This window comes from Cetorhinus maximus, chromosome 7 (assembly GCF_964194155.1).
Source record: "Cetorhinus maximus chromosome 7, sCetMax3.hap1.1, whole genome shotgun sequence".
Taxonomy (NCBI): Eukaryota; Metazoa; Chordata; class Chondrichthyes; order Lamniformes; family Cetorhinidae; genus Cetorhinus; species Cetorhinus maximus.
The window spans coordinates 108,305,296-108,321,729 of record NC_135885.1 but is presented as its reverse complement, the minus strand read 5'-3'; the positions used below and the strand labels follow the sequence as shown (position 1 = coordinate 108,321,729).

Sequence of the window (16,434 nt, the reverse complement as noted above, 5' to 3'; positions counted from 1 at the left end):
CTTCCCTTTCCTTTGGAAGCGGGTCTGAAGGTGGGTCTGGGAGTGAGGTAGTATAGGAAGGTGTCGAGTTAATGGCCATGAATTTCCACCTCTAACCAATCTTGCTGGAGACAGTGTGGAAATGGAAAGGACTTCATGCCCACCATCACTAGGAAGTCAATTTGCCTAATAAAATGCCTAATTGTGAGCAGATTGGGGTGTTACTGGGATCTTTTCAGCAGTGGACTGAGACCAAAGCCTGGCAAGTACTTGGAGTCACACTCCATATCTGTGATTATAATACCAGTCACAATCTGTATTATTTTTATTACTAGATGTGCTTGCAACCACATACCCGATCCATCACCAAGACCACCTACTTTATCCCTATCATCGATTGAGTCCTCCATTCTCAGCTCATCCATATCTTTTTTAGCTCTAGAATTGAGTCCACCAATGCTCTCCTGGCTGTCCTTCCATCTTTCACCTTACATAAAATTTAATTGATCCATGTCTCTACTGTCTATATTCTAACCCTCACCAAGTCCGGCTCACCCATCAACCCTTGGAGATGTTTGCGCTCTTTTATTTCTGGACTCTTGAACATCCCTGATTTTAATAGCTCCAACATGACACCCATGCCATCAGCTGCCAAGGCCCTAAACTCTGGAATTCTCTCCCCGAATCTCTTACCTCTCTCCTTTCTGTCCCCCTTTAAGATGCTCCTTAAAATTTGTCTTCTTCCAAGCTTTTGGTCATCTGTCTGAGTTGCCCATAATGTGGCTCAGTTTCAGATTTGCTATTATATTGCTCTTTCCCTGGGATGTTTACCACGTTAAAGGCACCACATAAATGCAAGCTGGTTTTGTTATAATACTGAACACCATTTACATGCAAAATACTTAGCACACCTTTTCTCATGTGTTTGCATCTTCACAGTGTAATGAGGGTACAATACCGATTATGTTGTCATTTCAAATGCATGTTAGGTGGTCAGCAGAAAAGGGATGCCCTTGTCTTTTTAAAGAAAATAGTTTTACTACAGGGTTTTCATTGATATTAGTATTCCTTTTTCTTACCTTGGCTTTTTATGTTGGTTGGTACTAAATGTTTGAGTTGAGGATATGTGTCTTGAACTTCTTTCAATGCATGGATAAATTCTTCACATTTCTTCTCTCCTTTTCCTATTATGAGGTCGAGAAGATCTGTGATCCTTTTAACAGGGTTTTGCTGGTATTTGAGTGCCTGATATTCATGGAGGAAAAGCATTTCCTTTGAGTCTATTTTCTGCAAAATATAGTCGGAATCACTGGAGAGGCAATCAATTAATTCGCATTTTTTGGATTTTATCTCACGTTTGGCCATATTCTTGTCAGGTAGCATCTCAATTTAGAAACAGCTTTCAAACCTAAAATGGAAGTACAGGGTGAGGAAAATACTGTAAAGATGCATATTTTAAAGAACAGATGTAACACATTGTATATTAGAGTTTATAAATTTAGTATGTACATAGCAAATGTATGTGAAGGGATCTGAGCAATGAGAATTTTAACTGTATAATTATGGACCTGAACATCAATATATTATCAGGTGTCTATCTATGCATTTGCTTTGAGTGATATCCCTGAATATTCATGTTTATGAATGTTACACGTTTATGTCGATACCCAAAATTATGCATGCACGTAGTCTATAAATATAGCACATGTGTGGACCTATAGGAAAATATATATAAAATAATTGTATACAAATTTGAACTAATTGCATAAAAACATAGGTTAATTGTGCACAAATGTAAACTAATTGTATGAGCTAATGTACTTGGAACTCTTACCTTCATGTGTTCTGTGAAGTCCATAATTATCTCTGACAGTAAAATGCAAAATCAAAGATTTTGTAGAATTTTTCTAAACTGCATGATCAGGTGACAATGCCTGTAAACATTTCCCCTTTGACATGATACTTAAGTTAGCTTGCCTAATAACATCAGAGGAAAAGTCTCACTATCAACAAATCTTTGGGGACGTTTGGGGATTCTGGAGATTTGAAAACAAAAACCAACCTTTTTGCCTGGTTTAAAAAATTGTTTAAGTTTTTGATGTAACAGATGAAAAACAAACACTGAAAACTTCATGATTCAAGAAAGAGGATGTTGTGGAGGAAATATTATGGTTTTTATTGTGTTTCATTCATTATGTGCAGCCGAATAAACCAGCAGCGTTGCAATTACATTGCATAATTGTACATGCCTGAAAAGGAACAGCAGTGTGAGCGCCCAGACATCCACCATCGAAAGGAAGCAAACTCAACTAGAAAATAGTCAATTTTCTAGACATCTTCCTTGAACTACATTTTCTTTTATGGCGTTACTTACAGTAAATTGAAGGATATTCTGTTTTACAGGACCCATTAGTTGAGCGATAAATGGTCTCCTAAAGTGTCCAAAATTGGTAGGCAGGCAGTATGTGCATACTTTTGACCAGAAATGAAGTAACCACCACATTTGGATCGTCCAGATGAGGTACCTGTACCCAGGCCTAAACCAGACACTAGGCTCTTTGCATATGCTAAAAAATGTTTAAGAACTGGCCCAATGATGGCCTGAGGTCGTTGCTGCAACATTGATTTGTTCTGCGACAACCAGCACCAGGACTGGCTTCACTCAGGGAAACCAACAATAAAGATTGTGTGAAAATAAGGAATACGTTAATTAACTGATAGATGTTCTCTGACAATCCAGCTCTGCCCCCAACCCAGTTGGGAGATCCACAATCTCCAGCCTGGCCCTGACCTTTGGCTTCCCTCGCCTCTCAAAATCTCCAATCCACAATTCCTGATTCCTGATTCCCAAGCTCCAACTCCTGACTGTTGTGTTTTACGCCTTGCAGATATACAGAGAAGACACCAGTTTCTGTGCCTAAACAGGGGCTTTATTTACAGGTTCTTTTAAAAATGTCTGCTCTCATGCTCACAGCTTCTTGCTTCAGTTTAGATTCAGTTTCTCTATCTCAGTAACCATACCCAGGTTTGACTAATAGCCCACAGAACAGAGAAAAGACAACAGACACGTAATCAAACAACTGAACAATTGAATCTTTTCCCTCTTGTAAAACTAAAATACCTTATTTTAAATTAAACCATCCTAAACAACAAACATGTGTACATTGAGTCATTTCTTAGAGCAAAAGGACACTCTGAACTCTAAGGCCGGAATTTTGCCTTTGACGGGTGGGTGGGCCCGACTGACTCGGTGGCGGGCGGGCAGCCGATTGCCGCTGCCGAAATGGGCCGCGCCGCTATTTTCTGCGGGTGGGCCAATTAAGGCCCGTCCAGCGGGTTAGCGATTCCCGTGGAGAACGGGAAAATAGTCGTGGGGGCGGGCAGCCTCAGACTGCCAGTTCAAATGGGGAGCCGGCAGCCTGTTTAAAGAGTGGCCAGGCAGCCTGCTTGAAGCAGTGCACCATGGGGAGAGAGAGAGGCAGCTGTGGTTCCACAGGGGCATGAGCAGGAGGAGGGGGGCAGGCTGCAGGAGAGGCCAGTGTGCCCCTCAGTTCTCAGATGCATGCCTTGCTGTCCTCCTCCAAGAGGTGTCCAGCCATCGGGATGTATTGTATCCGGATGATGGGAGGAGTAGGGTCCCCCATGTCACCAGCCAGGTGTGGGAGGAGGTTGGTGACGCAGTAAGCGCCCATGATGATGTGCGGTGCACAGGTACCCAGTGCCGCAAGAGATTCAATGATTTGCTGCGCTCTGGATGGGTGAGTACCATGTCGGCCTTAGCCTTTGAGCCCCCCCTACCCCCACCCACGTCTTGCTGTCGTTACTGCATTGGGCATTTGGCACATGCTGACCGTGCTTACACCAGCCTTAGTGGTTGAGGAGAAGATGGGTTCTCCAGGCAGCATATGTGGGTGTTTGTCGCATTTGAGAAGTCTGGGGGCAACCTGCAGGGGAGGCAGCTAGACACATACTCAGAACTCCAACACGTGTCACATTGATGGTGATGAGATGGTGGAAGGGTAGCCTCAAGGTGTGGTGGCCAAGTGCCATCTGCTGGCATCAGCGCTGCACTTAGTTGCGCCTTTTTGCCATGGGCGCTAAGACCGGTGTGTTATTCAAAGTGATGGACGCCGAATGTGTCCAAGGTGACCGTTGGGGGAGGGGGTTGGGACCAGTCGTACTATCTTCTGGGGACTGATCACCAGTAGTGTGGACAGGAGCTGCTGGAGGCCTCAGATGGGCCACTGTGGTTGGGGTGCGGCGTGCGCATGCAGAGTACATGAGCCATCAGCTACAATAAATCCTCTTCTCTGTTCTGCAGGCAAAACGTGAACACAATCAGCGGGAGTGCCAGAGGACTGGAGGTGGGCATGTCCTGCACCAGCGCCTCACCACCTTTGAGGAGCAGGCCATGGAGCGGGGGAGGAGGCAGGCGGCCAGGGCAGCAGGTGGCAACGAGGCTGGGGTCCAGCGGCCAGGTATTTGAGGTCCACAGTCCCATCCACTCTGTCTGCCCACTATCCAAACCACTGATGGTTGCTGCAATCATTAATGCTGCAACACTGCTCATTCATAGTCTGAAACATTCAAACGTGTGGGTCATACACAAAGGTCCCTCATCCCCTTGAGGAATTGCGTCTCCACCACCTTCCAAAGTCACCTTATCCTATTTGTGACCACTATCCCCATGGCCTTGTATGCCATTGGATCGCTGCTGCACAGCCAAAGACTTATTGCATCTTAGGGGGTTTGGGACCTCCACCACCCTTTCAGCCAGTGCGCCCTACATTACTCTGTCCAAAAGGTCCTCAGCACCTCAGCTGTGAACCTCATGGCACTCAAATTAAATAAATGCCACCGCGTTACTCATCCCTGCGCCAAGGGGAAATGTTGCCTTCTGCCCACCCGGTCTATGCCCCTCCTAAAGGTATGAAGGTCAATAATGTTACCCGTCAATCTCCTGTGATCCACGGCAAATGTCGCAAGTGTTTGCAATGTTTCCTCATAATTCTAACTATCCAGGCCAGCATGCATCCAGGTCAGGTACCTCTTCACTCTCCCCACTCCAATGGCACATAACATGCCATGTGGCATTCCTGAGGCCATCTTACCAGCCTGTCTGTATACGCGTCTAAAGTTTGGGCCTTCTCTTGACTCTTTTCCACCCCACCAATGTTCGTCTCCTTAGGGTCTTGAAGGGTGAGCGACTTATGAGGCTGGGGAGGAAAGGGATGAAAGGCTTAACTGGCTGAACGCTAACTGATGCACTGTCCTTGTTATTAATTTCAGCATCACCACCGCATGGCCGCGACCATAGACACCGCAGCCCCCCCTCCACACCTGAGGCCCAAGACGTGCAACTTGCGGCACATCATTTCAGCCAGCCAGGCACCAGCACAGACACAAACACCTCGGTGAGGAATTTACCATCGGCTAGTGTCCCAGGTAACAGTGGAGGATGCACTTCACAATCGCTGGAGGAGATGGCAGGGACAGAGAGTGGCGATGGTGCCAGCAGCTGGAGGGCTGCAGGGGACGAGGCACATGCTGAGTCCAACAGTGATGATGTGCCTCTGGCGATGTCACCAATGCAGCAGCTGCAGGACAAGCGGCAGGAATCGCGTTTGCATCTGGCAGGGTTGCATGAGGGTGTGCTTCAGTTGGTCTCTGCGAAGGAGGAGTCCAGGCAGAGTGTCAGTGAAGGCATGAACCTCAGGACAGAGCTTCAGGCTTCCTCCACTGAGAGATTGGTGACTCTCATGGAGAAGGGCTTTGATCAGATTGAGAGTCTTCTGATTGGGTTACGCTCTGACCTGCAAGCCCTCACAGCGCTAATGGCCACAGGTGGTCATTCCTAATGTGGGAGATGTTGTGGGCACCAAGTGTCGGCGCTCGGTGCCCATCCATCTGCGGTGAGCGTGATGTGACCAATGTGACCTCACGTCGGCGCAGCAGCTGCCTGTCGTCCCTGTGATCTCCTCTCAGGGCACTCCGGATAAGGACAGCAGCTCCTCCGCCCCTCTGCCAGTCAACGTTGCTTCCATTGAGGTTGTGACAACTGGAGAGGTGCCAGTTCTGGAACTGGCCACTCCCTCCCAGGCGGGGCCATCACAGGCTCCACAGGCCAGAGGACGTCTGCCAAGGTCATTGAGGCCAACAGGACAGCAGAGTCAGCAGGCTGTCTCACAAGCCACTCCGAGCGATGGGGTGGCACCTAGACGTAGCACCCACAAACAAAAGCATAAGGCACGTTAGGCACTCAACGGGTATGTCACTGGTGATTCTGTGTTGGCCTTAGAACAGGGAACAAAATACTTATGTTTGCAATGGAGAAGTTTCATTTATATTTTGGACATAATAAAGTCCAGTTTTCTGACCATGGCTGAGGGTGTTTCCTTTGTGCTGCATTTTTCTTTTTCTCAGACATATCATGAGTGTTTGAGAGAACATTGATGTTTCGGTACTAAGCCCTTAGTTGCAGCTGATAAGGTGGAAGATGTAGCACCTAAGTGCCATGTGTGGAAGCACCAGGCAATGCTGGTCCTGTTGATCCATGTGTGTGGAGCTAGCTGAAGGTTCGTTGGATTAAAGTGTCCCGGGTTCCCTGCCTCCTTGGTGTAGTAGTGGGTCGGCGTGCTGCCCCTCATCATTGCCCTGTGCTTCCTCATCCTCTGAGCCATAGCTGGATTCATCATGTGCAGCCTCATCCAGTGTGTCAAGGTCTTCATCGTCAACTGCATCCCCCCTTTCTAGCGCAAGATTGTGGAAAGTGCAGCATGCTACCACTATCAGAGAGACGCGATCTGGGGGGTACTGGAGTGCGCCCCCTGAGCGGCCCAGGCAACGGAAGTGCTTCTTGAGAAGATCGATGGCTCTCTCCACCACAGCCCTTGTGGTGCCATGGCTCCTATTGTATCGATGCTCAGCTTCTGTTCTTGGATGGCGGAGAGGCGTTATGAGCCACCTTCTGAGGGGATAGCCCTTGTCACCCAGCAGCCATCCATCAAGCTGGGCTGGAGCACTGAAGAGCCCCGGCACCTGGGAGTGTCTGAGGATGTAGGCGTCGTGGGATCTGCCTGAGTACCTTGCACAAACTTGCAGAATCTGCATCCTGTGATCACACACTATCTGCACATTCATGGAGTGGAAGCCCTTCCTGTTGACGAAGGCACCGGGCTCACCTGCTGGTGCCTTGATGGCCACATGTGTACAGTCTATTGCACCCTGGATACAGGGGAAGCCAGCAATGGCTGCGAAGCTCTGTCTGACTTGCCTGGTCACAGCGGAAGTGGATGAAGGTCAATACCCATCTGAACAGAGCGTCTGTAACCTGCTTAACACAAGTGTGGACAGCTGATTGGGAGACACCGCAAAGATCACCCACCGAGCCCTGGAGGGAGCCAGAGGCATAAAAGTGGAGGGCAACTGTGAGCTTCAGAGCCGCTGGCATGGGGTGTTCACCCACACAGTTAGGAGAGATCTCAGGGCCAATCATCTGACAGATATAGTTGACTGTCTCCTTTGAGAGTTGGAGCCTTCTTTGGCACTGCATCTCAGTCATATTGAGGTAGCTGCTTCGCCGCCTGTATACCCTGGCAGCAGGATAGTGGCGTCTTCTGCAGCCACTTCCACCTTGGACAACCTCTTGGTCCTGCTGTGTGCCTGTGCCTGGCCTAATGGTGGGTCCCCTGGAGGCTGATTGTCCACTCCTGGCCTCCTCCTTATTCTATCCTTCCCTTCCTCCTCAGAGGAGCTGCCTCCAGTGGAGATGTCAGAACCCATACCCCCAGGCTAAATGGAGGCCTCCGGAAAGCTGCAGGCCCAAGAAAGATAACTGTCTGCAGACTGGTTTCAAAGTACACAAAAAGCTCTTGGAAATCGATGTGAACTGCTAACAATCAAACAGGCAACTTTAAAACACTTTCTGCAATTAAAACTTCATGGAAAACATGAACAACCCCTCTGAGCCCACATATCCTGCCAGTGCATGAGTTTTATTAAATAATCTCCTACCCGCCTACCCGTTGGACCCGTGCGCCGACCCAAAGTTCGCACGGGCCCCTCAAAATCCTGGACAATTGATAAGTTAAGGGCCTTAACGAGGCCGTTAATTAATGGCGGGCGCGCGTCCCACTGATGTGTGCGCCCGCCGACCGAAATATCATGAGGTCGCGCGCTGACGTCGGGACGCTCGTGCAACGTCAGCGCGCTACATTTTAAGCACTGACGGGCGGGCTCCACCACCCGCACATCAGCCAGAAAATTCTGCCCTCAGTGTAGAAATAGTCTTTGAGATATGAATGTTGTTGATGGCTGCACTGAGATCTACGAACTTGAGATTGTAATTATTTGTGATCAGCTCAATGAGGTGGATGACCGACATCATGGTCACACATTGGAAAAGGAAAAGTATCCTCTTAATTGCTGTCCTCATAATATCCTGGTCTGCTCATCATCAAGCATTTTGAATTTCACTCTGTTTGTCATCCAGCAGACAAGCACTGGTACCGAACAGTCGCTTGATATGCTTTGTTCCTGATACAGACAGACAACCGCGGGAGGAGTGATTTGGACTAGAAGGGGATTGGAAAGATTACGGTTGGACTACTTTCCTGTTCTAGTTTGTTTCATTATTTCGCACACTGGAGTATACAGATATCAGTTGTAACAATTACAGAATCAGGTTTTTAATAAGCTCAAGTTACATGAGCCAACATGAATACTCAGGATCAGGTCATACAATCCAATGTGTACACAAGTCTTTATTGAGCTTGCAATTCACCCTGAGAACTCAGGTACTTCACACTGGACAATGCAGTATGACTGCAATATACAATTTGATACTCAAAATTCTTATACCAATTCTATTTTTGATCTCTTTACGTCATATAGACTACAACTAAATCACAATCCATCAAAAGTCACACAAAAGTGACATAAAAAAATAACAACATGAAACTAGGAAGATGCACGTAGACCAATCTCTCCCAATCATTGTGTTACCATGGTTATTTGGTCCACTGAGCTTTTCTAGTCACTTCATTATTATAAACACAATGAGAAGCAAACATCTCCAAGACTACTTAGATGTGGGTGAATGACCTCACATATTCCCTCAGTTCCTCATCTTTCCCTTAGGCCTGCTTCACAAGGTATCCCTACTCAGCAAAAAAGCTGCTTTAACTCATTGTGCACTGAACCCACAAACACATTAGGAGAAGTGTGAACCCACATTTCCACAATTCTCCTCACCGGACACACTGGGTGGGAATTCAACAGGAGAGGCATGGGTTTGCTGCTCATAATGAAGCAAGTCAAGTGTCTCAATGAGCCTCTTAGAGGATGGCAAAAGAGGATATGAGGGATTCTATAGGCTTATCTAAGAGGGGGTCTAGCCTGGGACAACAGCAGCCAAGCAGTAAAGAATACTGAAGTGTTGAGGTAGGGATTTGAGAGGTGAGTAGCATGACATTAGGAGGGAGAGGTGCAGGATGGGTAAAGAGAAAGAAGAGAAAAAGGGGGCAAAAAATGTGGAAACAGAGGTGATAGGCTCAGGTCTGGAGTGAGAGACACAAGCAGACACAAAGGAAACTGGAGTTACATAGACTTGGCTATGTAGCAATTATTGGAATCCATAAAATCCTAACAGTAAATGGAAAATATGAAGGAGCCCAGAGTTAAAATCAGTGCACCCTGTGAGCAGGATAACATTGACATAGGAAGGGTGGACTCAGCATGAGGTTGGCTAAGCTTGGAGACATGTGTAATGAGTAAATTCATAAGTTACTTGAATAGAGACAGTGTACTGATAGAGATGTTTTCATGGGAACGAAGATCCAGAAGATGTACATAATTGACTGCAGGACAGAAAGATGGTGGTGAAGTTGGAGGCCACCATAATATCCAGAAACAGCAGGGGTTTGCACTTGGACACAGGCAAGTGAGTTTCTGTCCAGGAACAGGCAAGCTGAAAAAACTGTATAATCAGTAGACAGTCACAGGTTCAGCAGGAGACTGATGTTGCTCAGTCACGGCAGCTGTAAGGAAACTGATCAAAGTTACATTAAAATATAGCAACAGAGCAGCAGGTCAGAGACTCAGGGACTCAGCAGAAGCTGAGTGTAGTCTAATGTAGCCCAGTGTATAAGCATGGTAATAGCTAAAGAAGGCCAGGAATTCTTAAGCTAAATTTGAGAGAAGATCCAGATTCAGATCTTTTCCAGACCTCACAAGGTAAAAAGGAGCAATAGATCAGAGACAGAAGCAGAGTCTTACAGTATAGCCCTGTGTAATTCAGTGCAGAAGCATGCTCTTGATGTTGAGGGATTTGAAGTCCACGTTTGAAAGACGATCCAGATCCAGGTCTTTTCCAGAGTTATGAAACAAAGAGCAGATTGGTTGGAGTTGAGCGTTTAAACTGGCATGCAAAGGCCATTTAAACTAGTAGATTACATAAAGCAGGAGTTAAAGGAGTTATGATTTAAAGTAATTGACCTGAAACGTTAACATTATTTCTCTCTCTACAGATGCTGCTGAGTATTCCCAACATTTTCTATTTTTATTTTAGCTTAACTGAAGTTTTGCTAAAAGTTAGGGAAACTTGAACAAGGGAAGAAGGGAAGGGAAAGAGCAAAGTATCCAGCAAATAGTCAAGGATAGACAGACACAGTGACAAGCTCCCTATGGAGCTGATTGTCCAGGAGTCACCTTGGGAGAAAAAGAGTTTAATAATGGAATAGCAAGCTATGATGACCAGGTGGCTCTTTGAGGTGCATTTCCAAAGGCTCTTTCCCAAATCTGTTGCTATCTTGTATGAATAAAACACCCTTAAATGTATTAACTGACCTTGGCCAACACCATAAGTAATTTGTTTCTTAAAAGTCTTGCTGTGGCTAATCTTTGCATTTGTGCCTTAGGGTCATATGGCTTTGTGTGCATGCCCAACTCTAGGATTTGAGTTAAAAACAAAAAGCTAAAAGCTACTGCGGATGCTGGAAATCCAAAACAAAAACAGAATTACCTGGAAAAACTCAGCAGGTCTGGCAGCATCGGTGGAGAAGAAATCAGTTAACGTTTCGAGTCCTCATAACCCTTCGGCAGAACTGAGTATAGTTAGGAGAGGGTTGAAATATAAGCTGGTCTAAGGTGGGGGGCGGGGGGAGAGAGATGTTGAGGGTGGGGTGGTTGTAGGGACAAGCAAGCAGTGATAGGAGCAGATAATCAAAAGATGTCACAGGCAAAAGGATCAAAGAGGTGTTGAAGGTGGTGATATTATCTAAGAAAAGTGCTAATTACGAATGGAAGGCAGGATACTCAAGGTAGAGCTCTAGTGGGGGTGGGGTGGAAAGACTAACAAAGTTTTAGTTTTAGATTTAAAAATAATGGAAATAGGTGGGAAAAGAAGAATCTATATAAATTATTGAAAAAAAAGGGAGGGGGGAGAAACGGGGTGGGGATGCGGGGAGGGGGAGTTTAAGATCTAAAGTTGTTGAATTCAATATTCAGCCCGGAAGGCTGTAAAGTGACTAGTCGGAAGATGAGGTGCTGTTCCTCCAGTTTGCGTTAAGCTTCACTGGAACAATGCAGCAAGCCAAGGACAGACATGTGGGCAAGAGAACAGGGTGGTGTGTTAAAATGGCAAGCGACAGGGAGGTTTGGGTCTTTCTTGCGGACAGACCGCAGGTGTTCTGCAAAGCGGTCGCCCAGTTTGCGTTTGGTCACTCCAATGTAGAGGAGACCGCATTGGGAGCAACGAATGCAGTAGACTAAGTTAGGGGAAATGCAAGTGAAATGCTGCTTCACTTGAAAGGAGTGTTTGGGCCCTTGGACGGTGAGGAGAGAGGAAGTGAAGAGGTAGGTGTTGCATCTTCTGCCTGGGCATGGGGAGGTGGGGGTTGAGGAGTAGGGGGTGATGGAGGAGTGGACCAGGGTGTCCCGGAGGGAACGATCCCTATGGAATGCCGCCAAGGGGGGTGAAGGGAAGATGTGTTTGGTGGTGGCATCATGCTGGAGTTGGCGGAAATGGCGGAGGATGATCCTTTGAATGTGGAGGCTGGTGGGGTGATAAGTGAGGACAAGGGGGACCCTATCATGTTTCTGGGAAGGAGGAGAAGGTGTGAGGGCGGATGCGCGGGATATGGGCCGGACACGGTTGAGGGCCCTGTCAACGACCGTGGATGGAAAACCTCGGTTAAGGAAGAAGGAGGACATGTCAGAGGAGCTGTTTTTGAAGGTAGCGTCATCAGAACAGATGCGACGGAGGCGAAGGAACTGAGAGATTGGGATGGAGTCCTTACAGGAAGCGGGGTGTGAGGAGCTGTAGTCGAGGTAGCTGTGGGAGTCGGTAGGCTTGTAATGGATATTGGTGGACAGTCTATCATCAGAAATTGAGACAGAGAGGTCAAGAAAGGGAAGAGAAGTGTCAGAGATGGACCATGTGAAAATGATGGAGGGGTGGAGATTGGAAGCAAAATTAATAAATTTTTCCAGGTCCTGACGAGAGCATGAAGCAGCACCGAAGTAATCATCGATGTACCGGAGAAAGAGTTGTGGGAGGGGGCCGGAGTAGGACTGGAACAAGGAATGTTCCACATACCCCATAAAGAGACAGGCATAGCTGGGGCCCATGCAGGTACCCATAGCCACACCTTTTATTTGGAGGAAGTGAGAGGAGTTAAAGGAGAAATTGTTCAGTGTGAGAACAAGTTCAGCCAGACGGAGGAGAGTAGTGGTGGATGGGGATTGTTGGGGCCTCTGTTCAAGGAAGAAGCTAAGGGCCCTCAGACCATCCAGGTGGGGGATGGAGGTGTAGAGGGATTGGACATCCATGGTGAAGAGGAAGCGGTTGGGGCCAGGGAACTGGAAATTGTTGATGTGACGTAAGGTGTCAGAGGAATCACGGATGTAGGTGGGAAGGGACTGGACAAGGGGAGAGAGAAGGGAGTCAAGATAACGAGAAATGAGTTCCGTGGGGCAGGAACAGGCTGACATGATCGGTCTGCCCTTGGCTGCTTTGAAGAAAAGGGAGTTCTCTTGATGTTTTGGTCAACATCAATTCCTCAGTTACGATTGCTAAAACAAAATAACTAGTAATTTAATTCATTACTGTGAGATGTTATAGACTGGAGGGGGATTCATTTAAAGAGCCCTGATCTCTCCTCTAACTACCTGTCCATAAACAGAAAGGTGTTTTTGATCTTTGATTTCCCCCTTATAAGTGGTGGTGTGTTTTCTCCAACCATTCAGTTTTGGAGTTATCCAATCCTCTATTAATAACCAACAGCAAACTCGGGATAAGGTAAAAGAAGAGGGGTGGTTTATTTTTACACACACACACACACAAAATGTGGGAAGGGGTTTCGCAACATCCACCTCTTTTGCACTTATAAGGGAAAGAAAGGGGTTCAGGGCAAAGACCACACTAAAAATAAGAGGTATGGTTTCACATGAATCCACAGTCCAGAATCAAAAGTCCAGTGGCGTCTTCCTTCAGAGGTTAACAGGCTGAAACGGTTGCAGGGTGATCCATCTTTCCAGAAGCCAAAACTTCCATGATGGAAGAAGGCATGTAGGGATGAAATAGCCTTGAAGGCACAGATACAGAAGTTCCAATGTTCCAGTAGTTCACAGTGTAGATGAGCACCAGGCACTTCACCTGGACAGAGCTCTTTCTGCTGCTACCTATTGGATGATAAAATGGTAGCCTACCTGGGTTCAGTTTCACACAGCCATAATACATGTTCTAGCAGCTTGGGGGAGGTCATGTGACAAACGTCCCACTTCTTCTCCTGGGTCTTGGTCAAAGGATGTATTTTCCCAGATCTGGAATCTTGATTTATTGGAGGAGTCAGGGTCCTTTCTGTCCTTTGCAGACATAACGTCTCCATAGGCCAGAGCTCTGCCTTAGAAATGTAAAGGAGGGGTTGGGAGGGGGAGGAGTTGGTGCATTTCTTTGGAATTTAATTGTTGTCAGCCACAGAGGGTATTAGCACATCTTTAAAGATGTCAAAGTCCCTGCTGGTTTCTGAAGGTTAGAAATTCCCCTGGTATGAGTTATGGCTAGTCAGGGTAAAGCCTCCCCCATTTTTAAAATAAAAATGTTGATTTTGTAAAGTGGCCATGTTGATGTAGATATATATGTTTTTTCCTTCCTGTCTTCTGGCTAGGGCAGAGACACTCTGGATTCAAATAGGCAGCTAATGTTTCCAATATAACAACAGTAACTATACTTCAACAATTCCATACCTAAATAAAAGGCTTCTTCTTTCATAAAATGTCAATGAATCATAAACTGACTAAGTAGGAAACATATGAATTAAAATAATTAAATAAATACCAATGTAGCACTTGCTGTTTTCACTAAGTAGGTGACTTACTATTGAAAATAAATTTTTTGACAAAATTAAGAAATAAAGAAATTAAGAATCACAAAATTTACAAGAAATTACTAAACTTACCTACGTAATAACATTCTTTTTTAATTGCCTCCAGCAACATTTTCTACCAAAGGTAACTGCATCTTTCTTAGAAATACCAGGTTTGAGTTTAGGGACTTCCCAGGGTTATTGTAAACAGGGTATTTCTTTAATGGAATCATCAACAAGGTAGTAAACTCTAGCTCTCCATGTTTATCACTGCAACTGCATGTAAACAGTCTGTGCAAAAATCTATCAGTATGTCTCAGTGTGACAATATGTAAGAAGACTGATGAGAAAATTCTCAGTGTGCATGCATGTGAAATTGCTTTCATTTTCAGATCTGGGGAGATGGTGGCATAGTGTAATATCACTGGACCAGAGGTTCTGGGTACATGGGTTCAAATCCCACCATGGTGGTGAGTGGGATTCAAATTCGATGATTAAAACCTGGAATTGAAAGCTAGTCTCAGTAATGTCCTTTTGTGGGAGGAAATCTGGTGTCATTACCTGGTCTGGCTGACGTGTGACTCCAGATCCACAGCTATGTGGCTGAACCGTAACTGCCCTTTGAAATGGCCCAGCAAGCCTTTCAGTTCAAGGGCATTTAGGGATGGGCAACAAATGCTGGTTTGGCCAGTGAAACCCACATTCCAAGAAAGGATTAAAATAAATCAATGAATTCAGGCGTACAGGAAGCTGGGGCGATTTGTTTTGTGATTGACCTCAAATGACACACTCTACATGGCAAGCTGCAGCTGCTTTTATCTCCTTTTTTTTGTATCTCTGCTCTCTCCTATTTCGGGGCAGAATTTTCCCGTTGGCGTGTGGGGGCAGGCCCCGCACGCATGCGCATAAAATGACGTGTGGTGACGTCGGGCGAGCGTCCCAATGTGACTGCGTCACCGCGATATTTCATTCAGTGGGCACGTGATGCTCTCCGATGCGCTTGCCATTAATTAACGGGCCACTAAAGGTCCTTGACGCTCCAATCGACCGCGTTTTTTCAGCGCTTGTGCAATCTTCAGGTCGGCGCACAGACGCAACGGACAGGCGGGTAGGAGATATTTGTGTAAACCTCATTCACGGGCGGGATAAGATGGCTCAGTAGGATCACGAGTGTGCTCTGTCAAATATTCATGTTTCAAAATTTCTGATACTTGCCTGTGTGATCTGCAAGACTGCAAATCGCATACCAGCTGCTTTGTCTGGACTCACAACCTTCAGGTTAACACTCTGCAGTGAGGAATCTTTTTGGGCCAGCAGGTTTCAGGAAGCCTTCGCTTAGCCTGATAATGGGTGTTGAACTCTCCACCAGAGGCAGCTCCTCTGAGGAGGAAGGGAGGATTAGAAGGAGGAGGCCAGGAGTGCACTCGCAGCCTCCAGGGGAGCCACCTTTAGGAGGTCAGGCACAGGCACAAGGGGCGCAGGGCCAAGAGGTAGTCCAAGGCGGAAGGGGCTACAGAAGACGCCACTATCTTGCTGCCAGGGTATAGAGGCGGCGAAGCAGTTACCTCAATATGTCTGAGGTGCAGTGCCGAAGGAGGCTCCATCTCTCAAGGGAGACAGTCAACTATATCTGTCAGATGATTGGGCCTGAGATCTCCCCTAACTGTGTGGCCAGACACCCCATGCCAGTGGCTCTGAAGGTCACAGCTGCCCTCAACTTCTATGCCTCTGGCTCCTTCCAGCGCTCAGTGTGTGATCTTTGCGGTGTCTCCCAATCAGCTGTCCACACTTGTGTCAAGCAGCTTACAGACACTCTGTTCAGGTGTGCATTGACTTTGATCCTCTACCGTTGGGACCAGGCAAGCCAGATACAATGAGCCAGAGGCTTTGCGGCCATTGCTGGCTTCCCATGAGTCCAGGGTGCTATAGACTGCACACATGTGGCCATCAAGGTGCCTGCAGATGAGCCCGGTGCCTTTGTCAACAGGAAGGGCTTCCACTCCAGGAATGTGCAGATAGTGTGTGATCACAGGATGGTGATTCTTTAAGTCTGTGCAAGGTACCCAGGCAGCTCCCAGGACGCCTACATCCT

General features: G+C 46.7%; 1 long non-coding RNA gene across 1 annotated transcript in view; it reads right to left on the bottom strand.

Moving 5' to 3' along the window:
- Positions 1-16,434, bottom strand: part of LOC144682973 (uncharacterized) — a 74,939-nt gene that overhangs the window by 22,465 nt on the left and 36,040 nt on the right. Inside the window, exon 2 of the long non-coding RNA XR_013577147.1 lies at positions 1,059-1,387. This is a non-coding gene — a long non-coding RNA (uncharacterized LOC144682973). The remainder of the gene's footprint in view (positions 1-1,058; positions 1,388-16,434) is intronic.